The following is a 24,935-nucleotide window of genomic DNA, read 5'->3' on the forward strand; positions in this document are numbered from 1 at the left end:
CGAGGATTACGCGAATTACGTGGAGTACGCAAAGATTACGCCGGGATTAGGAGGATTACGCAGAGTACGCAGAGTAAGCCGTGATTAGGCAGAGTACGCAAAGAACGCCGTGATTAGACAGAGTACGCCGTGATTAGGCAGAGTACGCAGAGTACCCCGTGATTAGACAGAGTACGCAGAGTACGCCGAAATTACGCGGATTACGCCAAGATTACGTACTATTTCCTTGAAGCCGGTATACATCGATTACACGTAGGGACCAGCCCCTCGCGCTAGTGTTGTTAATAGCTTCAAGAAAAAATAAGGTTTAATCAACAAAGCAAAGTTACTCTGTATCTAAAAAAAATACAGCTCAAGCGTATTTGCGTAATATAAAATGGTGTTGTACCTCTTACGTCTGAAGGTTAATGGAAATAGGCCAATGCTGTGCGCTAGCACCATCTCTTATTATCTCTAATCAGTTTGCAATTTGATAATATTTACAAGCGCAAAACCTAGTAGCAGGGAAATGCGAACATTAAGGTTTGGGTTCGTGCGTAATCCTGTAATCCCAAGCGTCTGGGAGGCAGAGTTTGTGGATGGCCGTGTGAGGACGACCACCAATCCCCCAACGGGTGGTCGGAATACTTCCGCCCCGGGTGTCCCCACCCCTGTCTCCACGTATCCCCCCGTTGGCGTGGCCGTTACACTTATCTCACCCTGATTAACCAGTTATTGTGTGCTGGTGTCTAATGCCTTGGGTCGACATCGATGTGTGTATCTAAAAAAAAAAAGGTTTGGGTTCGTGTGATAGGTAAAAAATTACTTTGTAAACAAATCGAGGTAACCAGCGTAAAAAAGTAAACTTAAACAGTATTTCAAGTCCCTGCTGCTTGGTTTTGCGCTTGTTGCAGCCTAGGGGCTAGTAGGCCACCTTTTGAAGCTCTCTGGTGCTCTTTTCACTCATCGTAGGAAAATGAAAAAAAAAAAAAAACAGGCATACTTCTCAACTCATCCCCTACAACTCCTTAAAATTTTTGCATAATCTTTTGAAACACCCTGTATATATTATATATATTATAATCTTCTGTGTTGGCTAATATTTTGAAATCAAAATTTATTTAAGCACCTTGCAAAATGCTGACCAGGGTAAGCATAGAACTCTTATTTTTAAAGCATAATTACTAAAGTTTTTTTTCAATTTAATTTTCGTATCATCTTTTTTGAAAGGATTATTAGTTAAAAATTCAAACCGATTTTCCAAATGTACAAAAGCTTATGTTATAGCTTCAATGTAATTATCAAGTGTTTCGAGAAATTAATTATAGGTAGCGCCAAAATCGTTACGTTGTTGATTTTTATATTTTATCTCGTACGATCTTGGAGGAGAGAAGGGGTTCCTAGAGGGGAAAATATGAAAACCATAGCTCGGGACATTTTTTTTTGGTCGGACTATCGTTAGATGCTGCCACCATTGAGGGGAATTTGGAACTATATTATTATTTTTTTTTGCAAATTGCAAACATAATGATGTTTTTTTTTAAAGTTGATGCAGTAATGGAGTTTCGGTTAATACTAGAAATCTATTTTTGGGTGAGTTCTAACTTAACATTTCTCTTTCCTGGTTTAGGTACTGGATAAAAAGTTATATTCTTGTGAAATCTTGAATCACTTCTACAATCTATATAACAACAGTACTTTCCCATAATAATGAATTAATTGTAAAAGTGTTAATATTTAAACTAACTCGTAAAAGACCGTTGGGCATTCCTAAGCCTTGTGTGATCTAAAAACGTCTTCCAAATGTGCAGACGACTAATTCGAATTTTTTAATAAATTTATCCACCGCCGCTAGATGCTACTAAAGTCCTAGGTCCGACCAAAAATTACCGCCCCTTGCCTTCCCCCTGTCCCGCGCTCGGGTACCTATCGCCTATGCTCTTGGTATTATATTTTCCCCTCCAGGTACGATTAGGGAACGCTACGAAAATCCTTGACCACTGACTTTTCAATAATCCTCGTAAAGAGTAACCAATTGAAATGAAACCTCACCCTTTAATTACGTCACTAATGGTCTCCTAATTCACCTTTTCAGTTTACACAGAGCCACGTAGCGGCCAATGCAAGAAGCTCATAAACTAGCAGACTATTCGCTATTACAAAAACCAATAATCTTCCAATTATGAATGCTAAGAAATGAAAATTGAATGACGTCGGTTTACTTAAATAATTTAAAATTTATGTAATGTAATTTCTGTAAGATCCCTAAAATAACACATGCATAAAATGCATGTATTGTAATTAGTGAAAGGTCCCTAAGGTAAATCTTATTATCTAACATATTTAATGTAATTTGCTAAAAGTTTCTAAGGTAAAACATAGTGTGCAACATATGTAATGCAATTTGTGAAAAGTCCGTAATGTATGAATCGTAAATTTTGGAAAGTCACAAAGATACCACATACAATGTACCTATTCTAATTTGTGAAAGGTCCCCAAGGTAGCGCATAATGTAACATTTGAAAATAAATTTGTCAAAGATCATTAAGGTAACACTTATAATGTAAGAAAAGTTATTTGAGAAAAGTTACTAAGATACCACTAATTATATAATAGTGTTGTAAGTCGGAAAATTTTCCGAAAAAAGGACCGAGGCCTTTTTTAAGGAAATTTTCCGTATTTTTCCGAAAAAAATAAAAAAAGTTGTAATTCCATGATTATTCTAATATATTGTTTGCAAATTTAAATAAAGCGGCATTTTCGCCTCATTTTTTCGAATCTGAAAGTAAAACTAAACCTCTAGACTAGTTTAAACTGATTAACAATGTAACACTATTAATGTTTTGTAGTATTATGTTTACTGATATTAGACATTTTATATCGATAAAAAGTTAAAAACATTAAAAACCCTCAATTTTTTATTTTTCCGCAATTCGGGAAATTTTCTGGAAATTTTTCCGCATTTTATTTTTCCGGAAAATTAACAACACTATGTATAATATATAAAAAGTAATTTTAAGGAAAGGTCACTAAGGCACAAGAAAAATGTTTCACTGTCCTTAGGAATACACTTATCTACTTAATCATTTCTACTTCCGTTCAAAACAATTTGTAGAAAGTTTGAATACACTCAGCTTAAACCATGTCAGTTCCTTAATCTACTTTCCAACCGTTTCAAAATCGTTGCGTTATCTGAGCCGAAGGAGAATTTCGGACTAAAAATAGCATCGAAAATGTATCAAATCAGGTTAAATCACTCCCGGAATAACGAAAGACTTAGACTGACTAATCTTAATGATAATCAGAAGCTCCGTAGTATAAATAATCAAAAGTCGGGTAAGGTCATTCCGGATAAACTCTTTCTAAAAGTTACATCGTTTTAAGATTCGCGAGGGCGGGCTTATAATGTCACGTGTAATTTATCGAGATTTATCGCCGATTGAGTGCGGAAACGCGGTAACTCCAAATATTTGGGAAAAGTCGAGATTAATTCTTAGATGGAGGAAATAGATTTGATTTTGAAGTTTTTATTTTAGACTTAAAAATGAAGTGGCGGATTTTAAAATATATTTTCTGGTGACCCATCCATTATATTTTCAATAAAATATTCGGAAACTATTTTTTATAAATACGATGATGCTATAGTTATATTTTGTTCCGCCGAATTACCATAGTTATATGAATCGTATTGAAACATTAAGTCATTAAATATATATTCGAATTTTGGAGCCTTATGCACTAATTATTCCGAATTATTCACTATTTATTTTAATTAAAAAATAATTTCGCCATTCTTTCTTCACAAATTAACTAAATTCATAAATTAATTATGAAGTTTAGCAAATTAAGTAAATTAATAAATTTAATACTCAATTCGTAAAGTTAACTCAACCAATTAAATTAAAAAATATTTAATATCCTATTCATAAAGATCAGCAATTAATTAAATTAATAAATTAATAATAAAGTTTATGAAATTAAGTAAATTATTAAATTTAATACCCAATTCATTAAGTTAACAAAATAAATTAAATTTATAAAATAATAGCAAGTTAATTAAGTTCATCAAATAAATTAAATTACTAAAATAATACCAAATTCTTTAAAAAATTAAAAATTATAATACACTGTTCATATTAACTGTATAAATTTAATACGTATTAAAGAATTTCACTAAATTAACTAAATTAATAAATTTATTCACTTAATTTTTGATAGAGTTCACCAAATTAATTAAATAAAAAAAAAATTTAACGCTTAAATAAAGTTTACCAAAATAGTTGAATTAATAAATTGTTTAACATAAAAGAGTTGACAAATTGACTAAATTAAAAAGTTAAATAACATTAAAAAAGATGCAAGTTTATAAATTTAATACCCTTTTAATAAAATGAACTTAATTGCGGATTAAAGCCCTTGACCCGTAATTTCCTTAGCTAAGACAATAAACTTTAGAATCGCCGTTGTTTCTAGAAATTGAACATTTCGTAGTTAGGACATTTTATCGGCGAGCATGGGCGTCGGCAATTGCGAATATTAGTGGCAAGGTCGGCGGCGCGCAATTTCGGAGCGTCGAGCACTTAGCCATTAGTGGGAAATTTGTTCTCGAGCCCAGCCACGTTTGAAGATTGCTGGCCTGACTCCCGGACCAGACCTTCGAAGATACGAACTGGCTTTCATTCAGAGGCGTCGCTTTGAAGATTTATCTGATCTTCGGATTGAGCCAGTAAGCGACGTGCCAAAGCTCGACTATAATTGTCATTGATGTTGACACTTCCGTCACCCGACCTTCATTCAAGAATATCCGTTTGCGTAACTTATACCGAGTGTCCCAAATTTTCGCTATCAGGGCATTTTTCTCAAAAAATACAGATACAAGCGGAAGGAATTCTTACGAGCAGTGTAACCATGGATTAATTAACCTGACAGGGATAGTTCTCTCTAATACATTTTACTATACTACGAGTTGAAGATGTTTGTTGCAAACGACGCTGCCAGATATTTTTGCCGTCCCCTCAATTTTACCCCCTTTACCGATACAAATCCGGAACAAGATTTCTTGACACGTCGCCATCTCGCGGCGGCTTTTGGCGAATTTAATATTTTTCCAACGGTTTGTTTTAATACATTTGATTCCGTTTTTTTCATATTGTTTTTAAGCCATTTATGTATATCACCTAATTTTTCGTTAAATTGTTTATAGGCTTTCAAACTGTAAACAAGTTGCACCTCTTTGCAATTTTTCCCCCGTGTATCGGTAAAATCGAGACTTCCGGTCGTTGACAATTCTGGCCACCAGGGTACGTCTGGAGCAAATATTGTACCCCAGAGAACTATCCCTGACCATCTTCCGGGTTGAGTTTGCAAGTTCTCTACCATCAAGGGGTTCACTACTCCCGTGTTCTTCGGTTTCCCCTTTATTTATTTATTGAGGTTAAAGGGTATAGTGTGTGTAGGGAGCTGTTGGCTCTCGTGCCACATCCTCCTACGCAATTTAACCTGGCCACCTGAATTAATGGCATTAACAGTCGCTAAATTACTTGGGTCGGATTTGGTGCCTTGGGTATTAGCCTAGCTGCTTACATGTCTATAATGTAATTATTTTGAAACATGTATTTTCTTAGGGCTATTTTCTTCAAAAGCAAAGATATAATTTATAAGAAAGTAAATTTAATATAAGTGTGATTTTAGTGGTGATTTTTGAACCGTAGGCAGTTTGTAGGCAGCTTCGAGTCCAATGAAATCTTCGTGGAGTATGCGAAACATACAATAATGATATGGATACTTTAGATTGTTGATAAACGTATAGTTTTCAAATTTTAAAGGTATATTAAAAGTAACCGTTGAATTTCAAATTCTACATCACACCAATCTCACTAAAAATAATTTTTTTTGTCGTCATTAATCCTGGCTTTTCACCAAAGCATTACGTTAACATCTGTTGAAATTTCGTCGAAAATGAACTATTTTACAAATTGCGTAAGAAATTTATGGGACTTTCCAATTAAACAAATGCTTTGCATAAAATATTTACGAAATGCATTTGCATATTTTCTAGTAAAGTTTGAAAAAATTCTGGGTATGCATTTTCTTGTTTTATAATAAATCGCTTGTCAACATGATCTAAAATGTCCTTTTTGGACCCTAAATCTATTTAAAAACTATATTTAAAGTGACTTATGATTGGGAATTTTTACCCGAGGGGCAGGAGTAATCAAGGTTAAAAATTTAATTGGATTAAATTTAATACAGCCAAAGCTACAGACATTAAATTTAATCGGATTAAATTTAATACAGCCAAAGCTACTGACATTAAATTTAATCGGATTAAATTTAATACAGCCAAAGCTACAGACATTAAATTTAATCGGATTAAATTTAATACAGTCAAAGCTACTGACATTAAATTTAATCGGATTAAATTTAATACAGCCAAAGCTACAGACATTAAATTTAATCGGATTAAATTTAATACAGCCAAAGCTAGAGCCATCAAATTTAATCAGATTTAATCAACCAAGAGTGCAGATTTAATCATGGGAGTGAACTGCCCCTCGTTTTTACCTAGTACTAACGTCACTTAGGGAATCTCTTGCTACTTAAGAAAACCATGTGTTGCTAGGGGAGTAGCTTGATAATCTTTGCGCTACGTCACTTCTAGTTCCGTCCTTGTTATAAATATGTAAACTTTATTTAAATATGATCATTATTTAAATCTTGCCAAAACTTAGCTCTTCGAAATACTGTGACTAAATATAATTATGAAAAGATATCTCAAACCTTTTAAAGAACATTTTTATTATGTTAGTTAAATTTCTTGTTCGTCGACAGAGAGTCTACAAGCGGCTAAGCATTCGAAATAGATCATCGATTATAATACATTAGAAACTAGTCAACCGCTAGCTGGCTCTCTTGCAAATGAAACGGATATTAGACCAATACAAGATTTGCTTACAAGGAAATAAACATTTATAGCGTAGCCATTAGAGGGTCAATTTAAATGCATGTTTTCATACCAGATGGCGCCAATTTCAACATTTTGAGTGGTAGGGAATAAATACTGATTTATTACTAGCAAAAAACAACCTCAACACTATTTAAAGCGACATTTTAGTAATCACTATAAAAAAAAAGATTTATATCAGAAAAAATCAGCTAGAAAAAAACAAATATAACATTATTACTGGTTCTTAGAAAATTTAAAATTTCTACGTTTCGGTTTCAACTTCCATAAACACTTTTTGAGGTTAAAGTTATTAGTAAGTGTAGGGAGCTGTTGGATAGCATGGCATCTAGGAGCAACAAACACAAGGAGAACGCAGCTAGCCTTTAAACACGCTAACTCAGTGTTGTGTACAAATTTCATTGGACGAGCCTTAACGCCGAACGTTTTACGGAAAGGGGGAAGACAATTTCCGAATTTTCCCCTTCAGCAGGCGCTAAAGCGTCTAACCAATGGAAAACGTACACAAGAAAATGCACGACTTTGGACGGGTTGCGTTCTCCTTGTGTGGGGTGCTGTGTTTGTTGCTCCTACGTGGCATAAAGGGTTTGACACCACCCTCTTACGCAGTTTAGCCCGGCCACCTGAATTATTGGCTTTAAAAGTCGCATGATGACTTAGGCCTAAGGTGGTGCCTTGGGTATTTGTTACCACCTGGTAATAAATCGGATATTTAAAAATCTGCCTATAGTGGCGCTACCTCCTGTAAAATAATCTTTCCAATTGACAAATGAGTATCGGTCTGTTTAAAAATTGTTCTTCGATACTCGATTATTATGCAATGCTTATCACATCCCGAACCCTAATCGTAGTTCGTTAGGATGACGAAGACAGGGAAATGCTGGAAGCAACTGCTGCACCCCCGGCGGCAGAACTGGACGCTTGGACCCTGGCGTGACCCTTCGTGTTTCCGCTGCTAAAGTCAAATTCTTTAAAGAACGGCGCAAACGACCACTTTTCGAAGAATTTCTGCCACATTTTCGGACTGTCTTTCAGGGTCTTCAACAACGGGGCGCTATTTTCCGCATCTGAAAATGCAATTGTTCATTTTTAACCACAATTTACTAGATAAACTATCCATTTAACTATCCAGTTTGAAACACGTACATTCGCCCAGACTAACTCTGGTTTTTAAAATCAGATCTCAAATGTTTTTAAGATTGGGTTACATGATATAGCCGTGACTTGTTTAAAATCTTGATGAAAAGACGAGGGCAGGTCACTTCCTTGATTAACGACGCACCCCTCAAAATATTAAATCCGATTTAATCGTGATTATTTTGATTAAATTCAATTTAATCACGATTAAGTTGATTAAATCACGATTAAGTTGATTAAATCACGTTTAATCATGAATATAATGTTTAAATCTGATTTAATCATGATTAAATGATTTAATCTGATTAAAATGATTAAACCTGTTTAAAATGATTAAATCCTGATTAAAAAAATTATATCGTGATTAGTATTATTAAATCGTACTTTAGTTTTGATTTTAATGATAAATTATCTATTCGACCGATTATATTGATTAAATCGTGATTAAAATAATTAAATATAATTAAAATGATTAAATCTAATTAAAATGATTAAATCTAATTAAAATGATTAAATATAATTAAAATTATTAAATCTAATTAAAATTATTAAATCTAATTAAAATGATTAAATCTAATTAAAATGATTAAATCTAATTAAAATGATTAAATCTAATTAAAATGATTAAATCTAATTAAAATGATTAAATCTAATTAAAAAGATTAGATCATGATTAGAATGATTAAATCTCGTTTAAATGATTAAATCCTGATTAAAAAGATTAGATCATGATTAGAATGATTAAATCTCGTTTCAATCGTGATTAGATTTTCTAATCTTGATTAGATTTTTTAATCTTGATTACCCTGATTTAATCATGATTACCCTGATTTAATCATTTTACTATGATTAAGACGCACCCAAAATGGAAGTGACCTGCCCCTCGCGAAAAGATCCCTTTTGGATAGCTACACATAAGCGAATGGTTTTGATTTAAATGGCTTCTTATTCCGTTTCCGTTTCTGAGGATGAATATTCATTTCTGGTAGGAATTCCCGCCAATGTAGGATTCATTTTGATGGAGTTTCGTTTTGGCTAGTTTTCACCATGATGACTGGAGCTAGTTGAGCTATAGTAGTTGCAGTCGTTGACTCGGGTGGTTTATTTGGTGGCTAGTTACTGTTGATTCGTTAGGTGTACCTCCCTTTTGGAATTCTTTCATAGAAAAGACACACATTACGTCAATGGAGTTGCTGGAATGATTGAGTTGGTGAAATCTCTGATTCGGTTTGTTTACAACATTTATTTCGCGTCCTGGTTTTTCCGGAACCACACAGGCCCCAGTAAACTATTTTCTTGCGAAGGAGGGTGTTGGCAAGCTCTTCAAGTGACGCGATCCAACAGCTCCCAACACGAAACCTGCTCCACGTTTTGCGAGGCGATAGTTCTAAGCACTTCGCCACCCAACTTTTCCTTTGCGGCCTTTTTCAGTGGGTTACAGAAATCCACAAAAAAGGGGGGCCAAAAATGCTAAACCCTAGATCTTCGAGTGAAAAACAAATTATAATGGAATTAACATAGCCAGAATTTCCAGCGGTAGACCGGTTTCACCCTAGTTAATTGGAGCGCATCAGTACCATGCAGGGAATCTGGCTTACGAAAAAACCGAAAAGAGAGGCTAAGCCTAAACATTTACAATTTCAAAACACGTAGCAACGGAAAGCCGAATAGGATGATATTGATGGTATTTCAATTCAAGTATTTCCAGAAATACATAGTATTTCCATGAATGTATTCATTTCAACCATGAATATCAGCCTCAGTCGCTATGATGGGAGGGGCTTAAGGCCCAAACACACATACGGGGTACGTTCAGAAACAGTCAACGGAAAAAAACCCGATGGATTTGATATTTTCCACCGATGAGCTTTTTCGTCATAATTACGTCGTAGGTTGCTGAACGCTTTTTTTCAGTTATCGGTGTTTTTTAAAATACCGTAGCTTTTACAGTAGTTTTACGTCAGTAATGACGTCAGTCATCGGAAAAACCGACTATCTCTTTCGGTGACTTAGGTGTCTCACCGACGACTATCGTGACGTCAATACCCGAAATTAAAATGCCGTTCAGTAAAACACCGGTGTCAGCGGTGACTCAGCGGACTCACAGGTGGCAGTTTCTGAACGCAGCCACGGTTTGCAAGCGATTTCGCCTGCGAATTTTCGCGCACGCGCCCATGCGCCATGACTTCCATTCTATTTAAGTCACGCGACGCGACGCGATTTGCCAGCGAAATTTCGCGCGCGAAGGCTATGTGTGCATCCGCCTTTAGTTATTATGACGTTGGTCACGCGCCGCCACTCAAAAATTGTACTGAAGCACGGCCCCCTGCACGCGCTCGCTCCGCGTGCACTCTGCTCGCGACGATAGCGGCCCCGGCAATCGCTCTAAAACCGCAACAGTGAAAGGGCGGGGTCGCCAGCGCTAAAACAGCGTCGCGGGAAAAATGTAGACTAAACTTTACACTGAAATGTTAGGGGAAAGATTACGAATTTTTGGTATTTCGTTACTTATTTAGAAAATATAAAATTTAGAGATAAATTACTTATACCATATTTAAGTTAATTATTAATGAACAGTTTAAACGCTTTTCGAGATTTTTTGAAGCTAAATATTTCGCGGAATAATTTATTAAAAATCAGCCTTCTAGCAAAAGACGGCGCAAGCACCGTTACTCGAAAGAAAAGTAAACAAACGAACACGTGGTTTTCAGAAGTCATTTGCCTAGGTTTTTTGTCAGTAAGTAGGTATAATATTTACATTTCTTATATAAATCATTAGGAGCTTTACAAATTAGTGATTTTTTAGATTTAAACAAACTTGAGTACAGTAATGGATATAATCTAAGGAAGTTGTGTAAAAGCTTTTTCTTTCTACTGATATTGAAAAGGTAGGTTATGGTTCAATGGAATGTTTTTATAACTAAATATACCTGTAAATGTTAATTTAAAAGTGGTTGTTGTTTATTTACCAAATTGTATTAATTGTAATTCTGATTAGTGTCATATTTAAAACATGGTTTCTAACAGTGGTCTGTCATTATTCATTTACAGGTTTTCAAAGATGCAATCTACGATGAACTAAGAGTCAAAATGCCTAATGATTTTCAAAACAGTCAGTTTATTGGTATAATATCAACAGTGTCATTGAAGAAAAACATAAATTATACACCCAAGGAATTAAACAAGAAATACGATGGGCTTGACTATAAAGAATTTACTTCGCTGTGTTTACCGTTATTAAATAAGCCATGTGTATTATGTAATTGTAATAATTTTCTTTTAAGTAGATAGCGTGTACGATTTAGCATAGGCCAAAAAAACTAAGCAATGGATATTTATCAAATTTCTTTGGAAACGCTACTGTTCTATAGGAGATGAACATTGTAGAAATTCTATTCTTTTTGAGAGAATTGAATCAAATGCTGGATAATTTCGTACAAATCAGTTTGAAGTCTTCAGAGTGCTGGGCTGGAATCAGATAAAATTTATATAAGAATAATATTTACTGAGAAAAGGTTGTTCCCTAAGAATTCTGTCAAAGTGTCCTGCCTATGTTTGGAAGAGAAGAGTTTTCTGAAGATTTCACCAATGCTATTCCATGTCTGAACAACGAGACAAGAGACACCAATATGGCAAGATTGAAAAAAAGGCAATACGTAGATTCTTTGCCTCTGATTGAAAGCTATGTTTTATCATATACATACCTAATTGTTATAATTTTCTTTTGAACAGAAAGCGTGTACCATCTAGCATAAGCCTTAAAAACTAAATGCATTTCAATTAAGAATCAAATGGAAGCAAAAGTTGTTTTAATAAAATGTAAGATTTTGTGAAAGTGATTTTAGTTTAATTTTCAATTTATTGTAATTAGTTTTAAAACCTAAGTTCCCGACGCTAACCGAGGTGGAGGCTGGTACGCCGCTCATGTTGGCAATGATTAAAAACATTAAACGAAGCCAACTTCTAGCGTCTCAAGTCAAAAGTACAAAGTAATTAATTAAACTTCTAAAACAAAATACAGAAAGGATATTTCTGTACCGATAGATCTTGTACTTTTGACAGGGGCCTTTAAAGAGATCGTGTACACTTTACTTTCATTAATGGTGAAAGTTACGTTCACCATCCCTTTAAAATTGGCCAATGATCACCTGAAAATATAATTTTTGTTATTTTTTGGAAGATTAAGAGAAAAATCTTTTTGGACTTACCATAGACAAGAAAAACGTATAATACTTACGAAATTTTTTAATATTAGACCTTATTAACCTGTTCAAGATAGAGGCTCATTGACATAATCTTTCACTCGCAAATCTGATCAATGTTGTTCGGGACTTTAGGCGTTGATACACTCTTTCAAATCTTGATTAGGTTGATATTGGTCTTAGCAGATGATGTTGATCATAGTAGGTTGTAGTTGTCATACTCATAATCAATGGTATTTTGCAGTTAGCTAAAGGTAAAAAAAAATTATTCCATAATTTCACTGATGATATAAGTGATAAATAATTTATAGAAATTTCTTACCATTTGAGAAGTCGATGCAATATGAACTACACCTTATGGACCTTCCGTGAAAGAGGTTTGGTGACAAGTTCTTTCACTCGCTCAAATCTGGCTGATATAGTTTTTGTGATGTTGGTGATCATTGGTGGTACGACTTTCTTGCAAATTATTTCTGCGATTTGATTAGAGTGTTCATCATCCAAATCACATTGGATGTATGGACACGCAGCAATTCTTGGAAATAAATGAGCTTCAATGATTTGACATATTCCGGGTGATTCTCGCAGGTAGGGCACAGCTCTCTCAATAAATGTAGTCACCGTCGCCATTAACATGATAAAAGATTGTCGGGGATATCTTAGATCACCTCTGTCTGAAAATTTTATCAGTCCTACTAATGGTGAATTTGAATCAGCTTGCGATACGTTTTCAATGCACAACTGACACAATTTAATTTCCTCCATGATCCGAGTAACGTAGCCAGCCAAATACGTTACACTTGCTAGTTTTAATGTTGCTCTCTGCGTTTCTGGCTGTTCGTCCAAACCACAGAGTAAATCGGTTACATCGGATGGTAGCAATTTGTCTTGGTTAAATGTATTTGACATTCTTTCTAATTCCTCTAGTCCAGCATCAAGCCTAGCTGGTAGTTGTAAAAAGCTGTCTACAGGAACGTTAGATGTTTTGGGATTTGATTTTGCAAGTGTCCCTTTCTTCAAAATATTTTCTAAACTGAAAATTGTAGCTCTTGCATCCAGCATGTCATTGCCTCCGGACATTTGTCTTAGGATACTGAAGAACATTTCGACAGCGTCGCTGGTTAACTTTCTTGTCAAGACAAAATGAAAGCCAGATTCAAGGAGGTCTTTCACACGAGATATTGTGGACATGCTAGTTATGTAAAGAGCTTCATGTGTTTCTTTTGTTAGAACTGGCTTCTCGCATTCTGATAGTACACTATCCAGATACAAAAACAAATCATCTTTGAGCCAGGCAAGTCTCTCGTCATCGATTGAAAAAAAAGGAAGCTTGTTTGGATTTCTAGTCTCGTATCCAATGCTCTTGGTGCCTATATTGTGCATATCGTACCATTTTTGAATAGTCTTCATGTATGCTATAGTAGGTCCAGCTGTTTTGAACTTGTCAGCTAATGGATGGCTTCTTGGGTAGGTCTTCAGATACTGAAGAGCGGCTACGACTGGAGGAGAAAAGATATCTATGGCTCGCTTCACATTCATCTTCTCAAAATTTGTTGGATAAATCGCCTTTCTTGTAAGGCAACGAACGGCTTTGATGTTTTCCTTCTTCTGTAGCTCGTAGAGCTCGATGACATACTTGCCTGACACATCTTCTGAACCTTCTTCACTGATAGTTTCGAGAAACTTTGTTTTGATGTTCTTGATGATGTGGCTAGGATCAAAACTGAGATGCAAAAGTCTTGATTCTCTATCCTCAGGGTGTGGAACTGTTGGAATAAGGGTGGTACGTGGACCATTTCCTAATAAGCGGAACATTGCACAATTGGTTTTGTGGTTATCAACTGAAAGTTGAAAGATAATAAATCCGCAAGCTTCTATTTGTTGAATAACCGACAATGTTAACTGGTAAAGCTCTTCACCTGTGAGTTTCTTTGAGAAAAAGTACGCACCAGGGAAGTTAAATGCGATGGAAATTCCACTGATCAAAAAACATAGAAGTTGATTGGCAACTACTGGATCCTGAGGTCTTGGAAGCTCAACTTGATCCGATGTACTGACATTAGGCCCTGATGTACTCGCTGTAGCTGAGGCACTTTTGATGTGTTTTGTAGTGTCTTTTAAGCCGAAGATTCTGTCTAATTTCTTATCGTAGATGGCTTGCGGTTTGATGGTCATTTCGTCAATAATCAGCGAGACTAATCGGTTTTCGGGCTTAAGTTGACTCGCTTCTTGCGTCAGTCTTTCTTTGATGATTGGTGACACGCCTGTTTCACCATTAATACCTCCGACATATCTTTTGAGCGTTCGCTTGGATGGTAAAGATAGAATGCGATAACGTCTTGGGAAGTTGTATCCTTTCGGTGAAGAAAAGTTCCATATGGCACATTGTCTTACGGAAACTTCATTCCACGTAGGGCGCTTTTTCTTATAGTTGCAAACTATGTTCAACAAGAAAATAGCATCTTCATTTCCTTCGTCAGCGTGAGACACAAGTTGTTGAACCTTTTTTACTGGAGGCGTATTGGTTTTGTTCAGTTGATCCCAGAGAGAGTCCTTTTCCTTTTGCAGATCCTGCAACTTCTGATTTTGTCTCCAAACTTTGCACCTCAAGTTGTTAATTGTTCTCTTCATTTGCTCGATGTTTTCGTGAGTTGGGTTATCAGGAAAAGTAAGAGGGATCTGCAGCGTATCAAGTTCATGTGGTGCAAATTGCTCTTCGATGCTAGAAACGGGTTGATGAACTCTTGTTTCTTGAAAAGCTGAAGTTGATTCTCCTTCGGAAACTTTCGCAGGTGGACACTGTCTGGCAGTAGTCTTTCAGGAAGAAACTGTTTCTTTTGGTTGTATGTAAGTTGGATACTGAGGGAACACAGATGGAATAGCTCCCTTTTTAAGTTGGCGTTTTTTTAGATTTTCACAGTAATCCGATCCTTTGAAATGTAAGCTACAAACCAGATTCCCTTTTGAACTGTAGGCTTCATTTACACCAAAATCCTTCCTTGAAATTTTTTCAATCCATAATTTGCAAAAACCTTTATTCGAGGGAAACTGATGAAATGCTACACTTTTGTCTTTAGATGTTGATAAACAAAGTGGCACACAACAACGGTGGTATGGCATTTTTGAAGCTTGGCAGGTTTATCTGTTAAAACAAACAAATTTACCACATTTCTGTATAACACAAACAGTAAGCTAATATAATCATGGATGTATTCTTTTTAAAATAAATTAATTCGATATAATTGAATGAAATAGTTTTGTGATAAAATATAAACATTACTTAGATATTTAAAAATTATTATATAATACAATGATTTATTACTTAAAAAATTAAAAATTTATAACTAATTATTGAAATTTTTTTAATTTTAAATAATAAAATCAATAACAACGAATAAAATTAAAAACTCACAGTTTACAAATGTAAAGAAATAATGATCTTATTCAAATATTGTATTGAAAGCTATTTACAAAGCAGAACCTTGACGAACAATGAGTAGGCTTAGGAATTAACTGATATAATTCAAATTATGGCAATATCTTTAAAAAAAAACTCTTTCAATCGAAAGCTTACTTTTTAATGGTGAATTGGTTGAATTTTCAAGGTGAAATTGGAAGTAGTTCTTCTAAACTGTTGAAGCAACCGCGAACAAGTTAATTCTCCCGCCTTTAAAATACATGTAAAATCGACTGATATATTTGAATTTAGGGCGGGCTCAACAGCGCCTCTATCGGGAAATTCTCACTGTCGCGATAATACATGGGGATGAAATTCTTTGCCGGGGCCGCTATCGTCGCGAGCAGAGTGCACGCGGAGCGAGCGCGTGCAGGGGGCCGTGACTGAAGGGAATTGTTTCGAAATTTGACTATATAGCTTCAGTGCCAAGGCTAAGCACGACATTTCATTTCTAAAATTATTTTAAAATCTTTTTCATAGAAAAAATAGGTAAGAATATTATTAATAAACTCCTTTATTTATGATTATTTAATAATTTGGTTAAATCATGCAATTCCCGAAACGTTTTGTGGATCGAGTCAACGACAAACGCCTAGCTCCTGATTGGCTGAAGTGATTACGTAAAGCGAATAAAGTTTTATCATTATTTTAATTTTGTTGGAGTTAAGCTTCCCCTCCCCCCTTTTTTTGGACGTTTTTACCTTTTCGCGTAATTTAACTGCATCAAAGTTCATAGGTGGTTTTACTAACTTTAACTTACAGATATCCAGTCGTATAAGGATAGTACCACCTCGGTACATTATATCAACCGCAGATTTTCCATTTACGACTTGTGCTCTCTTGTGATTTGTTAATATTCGAGCAATGCGGCCTTCTAGTTTTCCTGATTTAAAAGTTTCCAGTCTTCGGTCTTCCGCCTGGATGGGTTCTTTGGTCCTTTCAGTTAATTTTCTTAAAGGGAATATAACCTCAACGCATTATTTATGGAAAACCCGGGAAAACCCCGGACAATTTGAGCCAGAAATATCTTAAGCTACATAATGGTGATTATGCAAGCCCCTAGTTAAACCTAGGAGGATGGAAATTATGGAGAGGAAATTATGAGGTAGACTGGGTAGTTAGGCTGAGCAACGTTAAACCATTGAACTGAATACAATATAGACATCTAGTGGAAATACTTTGAACTTAAGAAAATATTATCGTCTGCTAGTTGTTGGCACGCCACGTGTTTTTATAGTTTTTACAATGAAACAAGGAAAAACGTTCAATTTAATTTTCCAAAAACACAACTATACTGTTTTTACCAAAGTAAAAAAAGAGACAAATATTGGTAAATATATATTGTTTAATTAGATATCACAATATTTTGCCACAAAAACCAAACATTTAGCTTCCTCCACTAATTAAAATCAGTTTCCACTATTAAACCAAAGAAAAACCCGTTACTCTTTCTTATTTCATACGTCTAGCAGACGAAATTATATGTACTCGCAGATATTTTAATCTAGTAACGCTGCCTGCCGTAAGATGGCGCTATAGGCTTAGGTTAAAGTTCAGCTCGAGCTACGTTACCGTAGGTGCGACGGGGAGCCCGAATTGGGGGAATACAGTTTTCCATTCCAGGATACTGGTCATTCATATTCCTAGGTTAAACAACACGATTTCTAGACTTCGGAATATTAGGTTTACAGTGCTTTTAAAAGTCGCCACCAATTCGTATGCTGCCATCTAATTTTAAAACGGCCACAATTGGTGAAGCTCATTCTGAAAAATTGATATCTTGTATGATACTTTTCCCCAAGCTCCTTATTTCTTCCTATACTGTGTCAGTATGCTTGTATTTAAAAGAAAGTAACTTGTGAAATACCAGTATATACCCCAGCAGCACAAGCTGGTCCAAAATTAGCTGGGAAGTAGTCGGAAAGTTGTTTAATGGATTAAGTTGGCAGCCTACCAAAATTCGACCTTTTGAAAAGGTCCATTTATGGTCGGAATATGGTCCGATTTTTGTTAATCACATGTGACAGTCAGTACCCCAGCAACGCAAAATACACTGTTCAAGAAGGGTGTTTTAATGGTATATTAAGGGTGTAATATCTGTAAAAAAACACTCTTTAATGTTAATTTAAACGCACTTAAGGGATTTTTATTGTCCAAAATTAAACACTTGAAAAGGTGTATAAAGGGTGTTATATTTCCCCGTAAATTGAGTGATTTAACACCTGGTAAGGGTGTAGCTCCCTTAAGGCAGTAGTTTAGTACCCTAAAAAGAGTCTTTTAACACTTTAAAGGGAGTATTGTAGTACCCTTACGGCAGTAGTTTAGAACCTTAAAGGGAGTAGTTAAAAACTTTAAAGGGAGTATTATAGAACCCTTAAGGGAGTATTGTAGAACTCCGAAGGGGGTAGTGTAACACCCTGAAGGGAGTCGATTGGTACCCTAAAAGGAGTGGTCTTGTACCCTAGAAGGAGTAGATAATAACCCTCAAGGGAATAGTTTTATACCACAAACTGTTAACAAAGGAACCAAAACGGAGGACATAAATACCCCAAACAGTGTAATAAACACCCTAGCAGGAAAACTGCTTTTTAAGGTGTAGAATAACATACTTTATAAACCTGTTAAGGTGTTAAATATGGGACAAGAAAAAACCCTTAAAGGTTGGAAAATACACCCTTTTTTTAAGTCGGAAGATTGTCCACCCGATGGGACAGATGTCAGAAAATGGTCGGTTCGACATTCTGCCAACAGGTAGGTTAAACCCGTAATAAAATGGTTTAACAGACATAACATGGCCGTTCGTACGTACCGTTTGCCTGACTGTCTTACACGTTGGACCAACGTTACATTTACTTGGGTTATATTGGTAGGGTGACCTTTTATCTTCGACATTGAACCGACTGTTTGGCGCTGCTAGGGCAGGTTCACTCTGATGCCTTTCAACTTTCACACGCCGAGAAAATACATCCTTTTTTTAATCCAAAGTTATTTCCAAATTTGTTTCGCTTTGTGCGGTTAGCAGTGATTGGTAAGAGTTAGTGGACAACAACGTGTGCCTTGAACCAGTATCCATCTCAAATACGATCGGACTGTTCTTTATCTGGCATGTTATGAGGTTATTGGCATGATCTTGACTAACGCAGTGAATTGGAAGTGGCAATGCTGTCATACTCAGAAGTGTCAGTGTGCTCCTCTGTATTAATCTGATTTACCCGAGTCTGAAGAGCCCTTTCCTTCGGATCTTTCTAGAGACATTGTCTGGTTTCGTGGGTAGCCTTTTTTTTTAATTTTTAGTCAATAGAAGGTCTGTATGGACAATCCTCCGTTTCATGTCCTGTTCTCGCACAACGAATGCTGGTGTTTGGTTAACTATACTTTTCCTTTGGTAGTGTTGTTGTTGACATGACTTTGATCATTACCATTTCTGTTGTTTGGCTTACATTAACGGTTAGACTTTTGGTGGTGTTTATTTTTACTAACCCCAATTGGACCATTCGTTGAGGCGTTATCCTTTGCCATTCTGTTTGAGAAGGATTTCGCTGTTGCACTAGGCATTTTCCATAGATATTAGCGTTTTTGTGGGAGGGAGTCTTAAAAGTGAGTCTCTTCTTCCGAATACCAAAGTTGCTGCATGCCCTCATGATTGGTTCCGCTGCCAAATAGGTCCAAATTGATCTCATCCAGCATTCCGTCTTTGAACTGGCGCTGTTTTGTAAGCTTGCGGAGCTCAAAAAGGAAATATTGAACCTTTTATACTCGTTTGCGAACGTGGTTGTTGAAATGATATCCTTCAGTGATACGGGAAGGTATCATAAAACTTTGTGGAAATACCGTCAGGATGAATCAGCTCTACCAGTCAGTAAGTCATGTGTTTGAGCAATAAGGTGCAGTCCTTGGAATGCTAGAATTCTTAGCATCGGGGGTGATGTATTTGGGAATGAAATAAGCGTCTAGCTTGAGAGCAAAGTTCCGAAGGTGCCCATCCTGTTCGATAAGAATTGTTGTTCCTCGTTGTTGCGTGCAGGGTGACCACACCTCCTACAAATTTTATAATTTTTTCCTATAACTTCCTATAATTACACTATTTTTTCCTATATTGGAATTATGTCTTTTGATATCAAAATCTACAAACTTAGAAATAATTTTAAAAATATTCGAATTTTTCGCTGACTTAAAAAAATTCCTTTTAAAAACTATGGATTTTCAATTCATAAGTACTTGAAAGCCATATTTTGCTGTAATTTTAAAGAGGTTTATCCTATGTTTTCCTGTATTTTGCGGGGAAAAAAATTATATCAAATCGTATAAATCGATTACAAATTTCCTATTTTTCCTATTAGATATTTTTGAGTTTTCTGTGGTCACCCTGCGTATTTGGAAATACGGTCTATTTCTGTCTGGTCGAAGTAGTTTTAGCGATTTAAGCAGAATTGAATTTATATTATTCAAAGCAAAAGAAATTATAACAAGTATCCCCTTCGTTTCATTGTAGTGTTCGGCTTAGATAAATGAATTAGGTGTTTTTAATTATTATATAAGTTTAATTCAACTTATAAAGGTGATGAGCTCAAGTTACTTAGTGTCTTGACCAGGAGTGCCAAGATGGCTCAATTGACCAGGGCACGACAAGTTGTATCTTCCCTAAACAGGTAATTAATTCATAGTATCATATATTCCCTAAACAGGTAATTAATTCATAGTATCATATATTCCCTAAACAGGTAATTAATTCATAGTATCATATATTCCCTAAACAGGTAATTAATTCATAGTATCATATATTCCCTAAACAGGTAATTAATTCATAGTATCATATATTCCCTAAACAGGTAATTAATTCATAGTATCATATATTCCCTAAACAGGTAATTAATTCATAGTATCATATATTCCCTAAACAGGTAATTAATTCATAGTATCATATATTCCCTAAACAGGTAATTAATTCATAGTATCATATATTCCCTAAACAGGTAATTAATTCATAGTATCATATATTCCCTAAACAGGTAATTAATTCATAGTATCATATATTCCCTAAACAGGTAATTAATTCATAGTATCATATATTCCCTAGGTAGTTAATTCATAGTATCATATATTCCCTAAACAGGTAATTAATTCATAGTATCATATATTCCCTAAACAGGTAATTAATTCATAGTATCATATATTCCCTAAACAGGTAATTAATTCATAGTATCATCTATCTAAATGTTGTTATATTATTTGCATAAATATACATCAAATCATTTATCAAATATTTTATATCGTGAAAAATTGCATTGAGAAGTTGGTTCGAATGAATTTCCAAAATTTTTCCTTCTTTAGTCAGTTTCAATTTAAAGGTGTTAAAATAAGACTATTTTCCAAGCCTCATTGCTTTTAATTAGGAGAGCCATTTGTTCCAGTTATGGAATCTAGACATTTTCCGCACATGACATTTTCTCAGAGGAGCCAGTTAAAAAGATGTTGTACGTTTTTCGTAACGTAAATGGGGTTTTTATTGCAACACATTTTTTTAAAGCGTAAGAGTGCAGAATGTTATGAGAAACAATGCTAGTTGTTTAGACCTACTTCTCTTTGTCGTCACTTTGGCGGATCTAAATTCTGTCAGCGCCAATAACGTCAGAAACACAAATGTCAAACACTGACAACTCTTCATTTTTTATCTAAAAATGAATTAAGTATAAGTCGAGCATGATATTATAGCCACTTTACAAAAACTAAAATATCTAAAGGTTAAGGTCAAGTTGCCACACTAGACGCAAAACGCCGTGCGAAAATTGTTCACAATAGGCGTAGCAACATTTTTTTCCTTTCGGCGTTTTCCGCGGTGATTCCGCAATTTTGAAGATTAGTTTTTTTTGTTTTAAAATGTTTACGATTCAAGGATTATCTTTATTAAGAGTTAGCAAGTAACTTGCGCAAAATGTATATAAAATAAAATAAATTTACTCGACAACGAATTTTTCTCGTGCACAAGCTTTAAAAGTTTATTATAAAAACCCGACCGCGGTTTCGGTTACCTTCATGGTACCATTTTCAAGAGTGAAACCCGATTCGCCTTACATTGTGACTTATATACAGAGGACTATTAAAAAATATATATACGATAAAAGAAAAAGGATTAATTCCAAAAAATGAAATTAAATCAGAAAGTAGATAAAATACACAAAAAGTTTAGGAACAATTTTTTTTCCAATTGTTGAGATATTCGATTCCGGAGCCAAAGTCTCTATTTAAGGATGTGTTTTTAATTTTATTATTTTTAATTAAATACGATTCTCTAATGTTTAATTCTAACCGATTTTTACATTCATTTTGAAGGGTGATGTTATCCCAACGTATGTCATGGTTTAAGTTATGACAATGTTCAGCTAAAGCTGATTTTTCCACCCTATATAGTCCTCTGTATATAAGTCACAATGTAAGGTGAATCGGGTTTCACTCTTGAAAATGGTACCATGAAGGTAACCGAAACCGCGGTCGGGTTTTTATAATAAACTTTTAAAGCTTGTGCACGAGAAAAATTCGTTGTCGAGTAAATTTATTTTATTTTATATAGATTCAAGGATTTTTATGATGGGACAGGGTTCGTACACGACCTGGAATACCTGGAAAACCTGGAAAAGTCAGGGAATTTGAAAATATTTCCAAAAGGTCAGGGAAAAGTCAAAGAATTTTAAAAAAATTCGAAAAGGTCAGGGAAAAGTCAGGGAATTTGAAAATGATTCCCAATAGTCAGGGAATAATCAGGGAATTTTTAAATTGTCCAAAAAAAAATTTTTGAAAAATGTATTAAAAATACATAATTAACATTTTTCAAGATTTTACCTCAAAACATAAATTTTATCTACAAAAATGGACAGGGAAATTTGGCAATTTAGTCAGGAAAAACCTGGAAATGTCAGTGAATTTAATTCCGGAAATTTTGTACGAACCCCGTGGGAAATCGTTTGGCCGGAATCGAATAGCAGTTTTTGTATAGAGACATTTTAATGCTAGTGTCGGTTCGACAAAAAGAAGCCCTTTTTTCGACAGATGTCGCTAGCGGCGAAATCAAAACAAGATACTTAAGCTAAATTTATACCCAAAAGGCGGGACATAAAAGTACCTCTCGCGTTGATTGGCTCGTTTGTAAATTTGACAAGAGCTTAAAGTATAGTAGTTTTAACAATATATTGAATGAGATTTATAATTTTTTAATAACAATGAGCTCCTTTCAATTAAAAAGGGCATGAAATCAGATCGGTATCTCGTTGGTTTTGAAAACGTCTTCCGACGTGACTAAAGTGAACGCCGATGACCGGAAAAAAAATTCCACTGTGATTCATTCTCCATAAGTTGAAATAAATACGTTATTGCAGAACTTGTTTTTATGTAGCTCATTCGCCACGAGATACGTAGAAGTTCAGTTCAGATTACGCTTAAAAACAGGGTGCCTCGTCGAAATTACTATTATGTCTAGGGCTTTACGTAGTGAAACGTCATCGATACGTCACCCGTGACGCAGCAGCAACATCAAAACATGAAGGCCAATGTTACTTTATAGAAAGGTCTATTACTAAATTATTTTTAAAACACTTGTGCAATTTTCCAGACTTTCTAGATTTGTTGCAGCTACATGTAAGCTTCCTTATCAGCGACTCAAAGATAAAATGCTGGTCATCGTCGTAGACATAATAAATGTTCCCCGATTTGAATGTTATTTGGTCGGCGCAAATAGATACCAAGATGCTCAAACCTTTGAGCCGCATAAAAATCACAGACACAAAGAACATGAGAGGAAGTTTCCTCCTCTGCAAGGCATGCCTTGCACATAGCAATCAAATGCAGATGTCTATTAAGCTGGCAGTGATCTAAGAGTAGGACAATAAACAACCTGGCACTACTCTTAGAGTGCGAGAGCCATTCACTCGCTCTTTTATAGAAGGCCCAGGGATAAACTCTTTGGCCTGCTTCTGAACATCTGTCTCAAGCCTAAACCTAAGCTGTCTTTCAGCCATATTGCCATGAACATGGCTGCGAACCAGGCCATTGGGTATTGGAACAGCAGGTTCAGCACCCAAGAACCTAGTCTCCGAACCCTCTTTGGACAGTGTGTCGACCCTTTCATTACCATGATGCGCCCTATGACCAGGCACCCAATAGAGTTGAACCTTATAATGGATTTTTAGGAACTTGGTCACCCCGGAATTAAACGGTCATTTTTGAAACAGACTATCATTAAAAATTGGCGATATGGATAATAGTCCTGAAGTGTCATACTTATTGTCTTCATGTTACCTACAATCATATTAATGATGTGCAGTGATATGCAAAATCGTTAACGTAATTGATAAGAAATAAGTATTAAATACTAAATGACCTACCTTGATTGTGGTAAAAATAACGGAGTCCAATCCAAACGTGTATATTCCAATCCAGTCTCGCGTCAAATATAAAGGTTCACCTATTTTAACAGCCCACTCGCGCCAACGAAACACGCACCGTCACTGTCAGCTTACTACATAAAACTAATACTGTCAAGGGCATCATCTATATTAATAACTCGAAATACCTTGCCAATATACGTCTATGCTATCAGCCTTTTACAACGTGGTTCTTAAGCCTACCAACTTGGAGCTCTACGTCTGTTAGGCTTAACAAAATGCTTTGATAAAATCTTATAATGTTGACGTTTATTTTGTCGCTTTACATCCTGACAATTGCGCTCAACGACAGCTATTTCGTGTTAGTAGTTTCCCAACCACGAATTCGATCTACAAGTATTCGATGGGATTTCGAAATAGATTTTTGCGTCGTGTACATTTGAAGACTTACGAAACACATTTTATAAAACCTGTGTTGTGAAAAGCACGCTTTTCCGCTTAAAATTTATAAATTTTGGAGCTCTCACCCTTACGAAAATGACTTGATCCAATTTTGGACATCGAATCCAATTTGTATCAAGCTATATCCTGAAGGGATCAAATAAGGATCAACTATTTCTTGATCAAATAATCTTTATCAAATTTGGTTCCAAAAATATCTTTTAACTAAGAACTGGATCCAAGTTTGATCAAAATTGGTTTGATCCAATAGAATTGTATCCAAATTAATTTGATCAAATAAAATTGGATCCAAATTAATTTGATCAAATAAAATTGTTCAAATAAAATTGTTCAAATAAAATTGTTCAAATAAAATTGTA

At 35.2% G+C, this 24,935-nt stretch overlaps 1 long non-coding RNA gene across 1 annotated transcript; it reads right to left on the reverse strand.

The window, feature by feature from the left end:
• Positions 1–6,829: 6,829 nt before the first annotated feature.
• LOC149957794 (uncharacterized) lies at positions 6,830–24,199 on the reverse strand. The gene is made up of 3 exons (XR_016478273.1): positions 24,115–24,199; positions 21,317–21,411; positions 6,830–8,010 (listed from the first exon to the last, which is right to left on the reverse strand). It is a non-coding gene; the product is annotated as an uncharacterized LOC149957794 (long non-coding RNA).
• Between the last annotated feature and the right edge of the window lie 736 nt (positions 24,200–24,935).

Source organism: Leiobunum rupestre, chromosome 2 (genome assembly GCF_980474605.1).
Source record: "Leiobunum rupestre chromosome 2, qqLeiRupe1.1.hap1, whole genome shotgun sequence".
Lineage (NCBI taxonomy): Eukaryota > Metazoa > Arthropoda > Arachnida > Opiliones > Sclerosomatidae > Leiobunum > Leiobunum rupestre.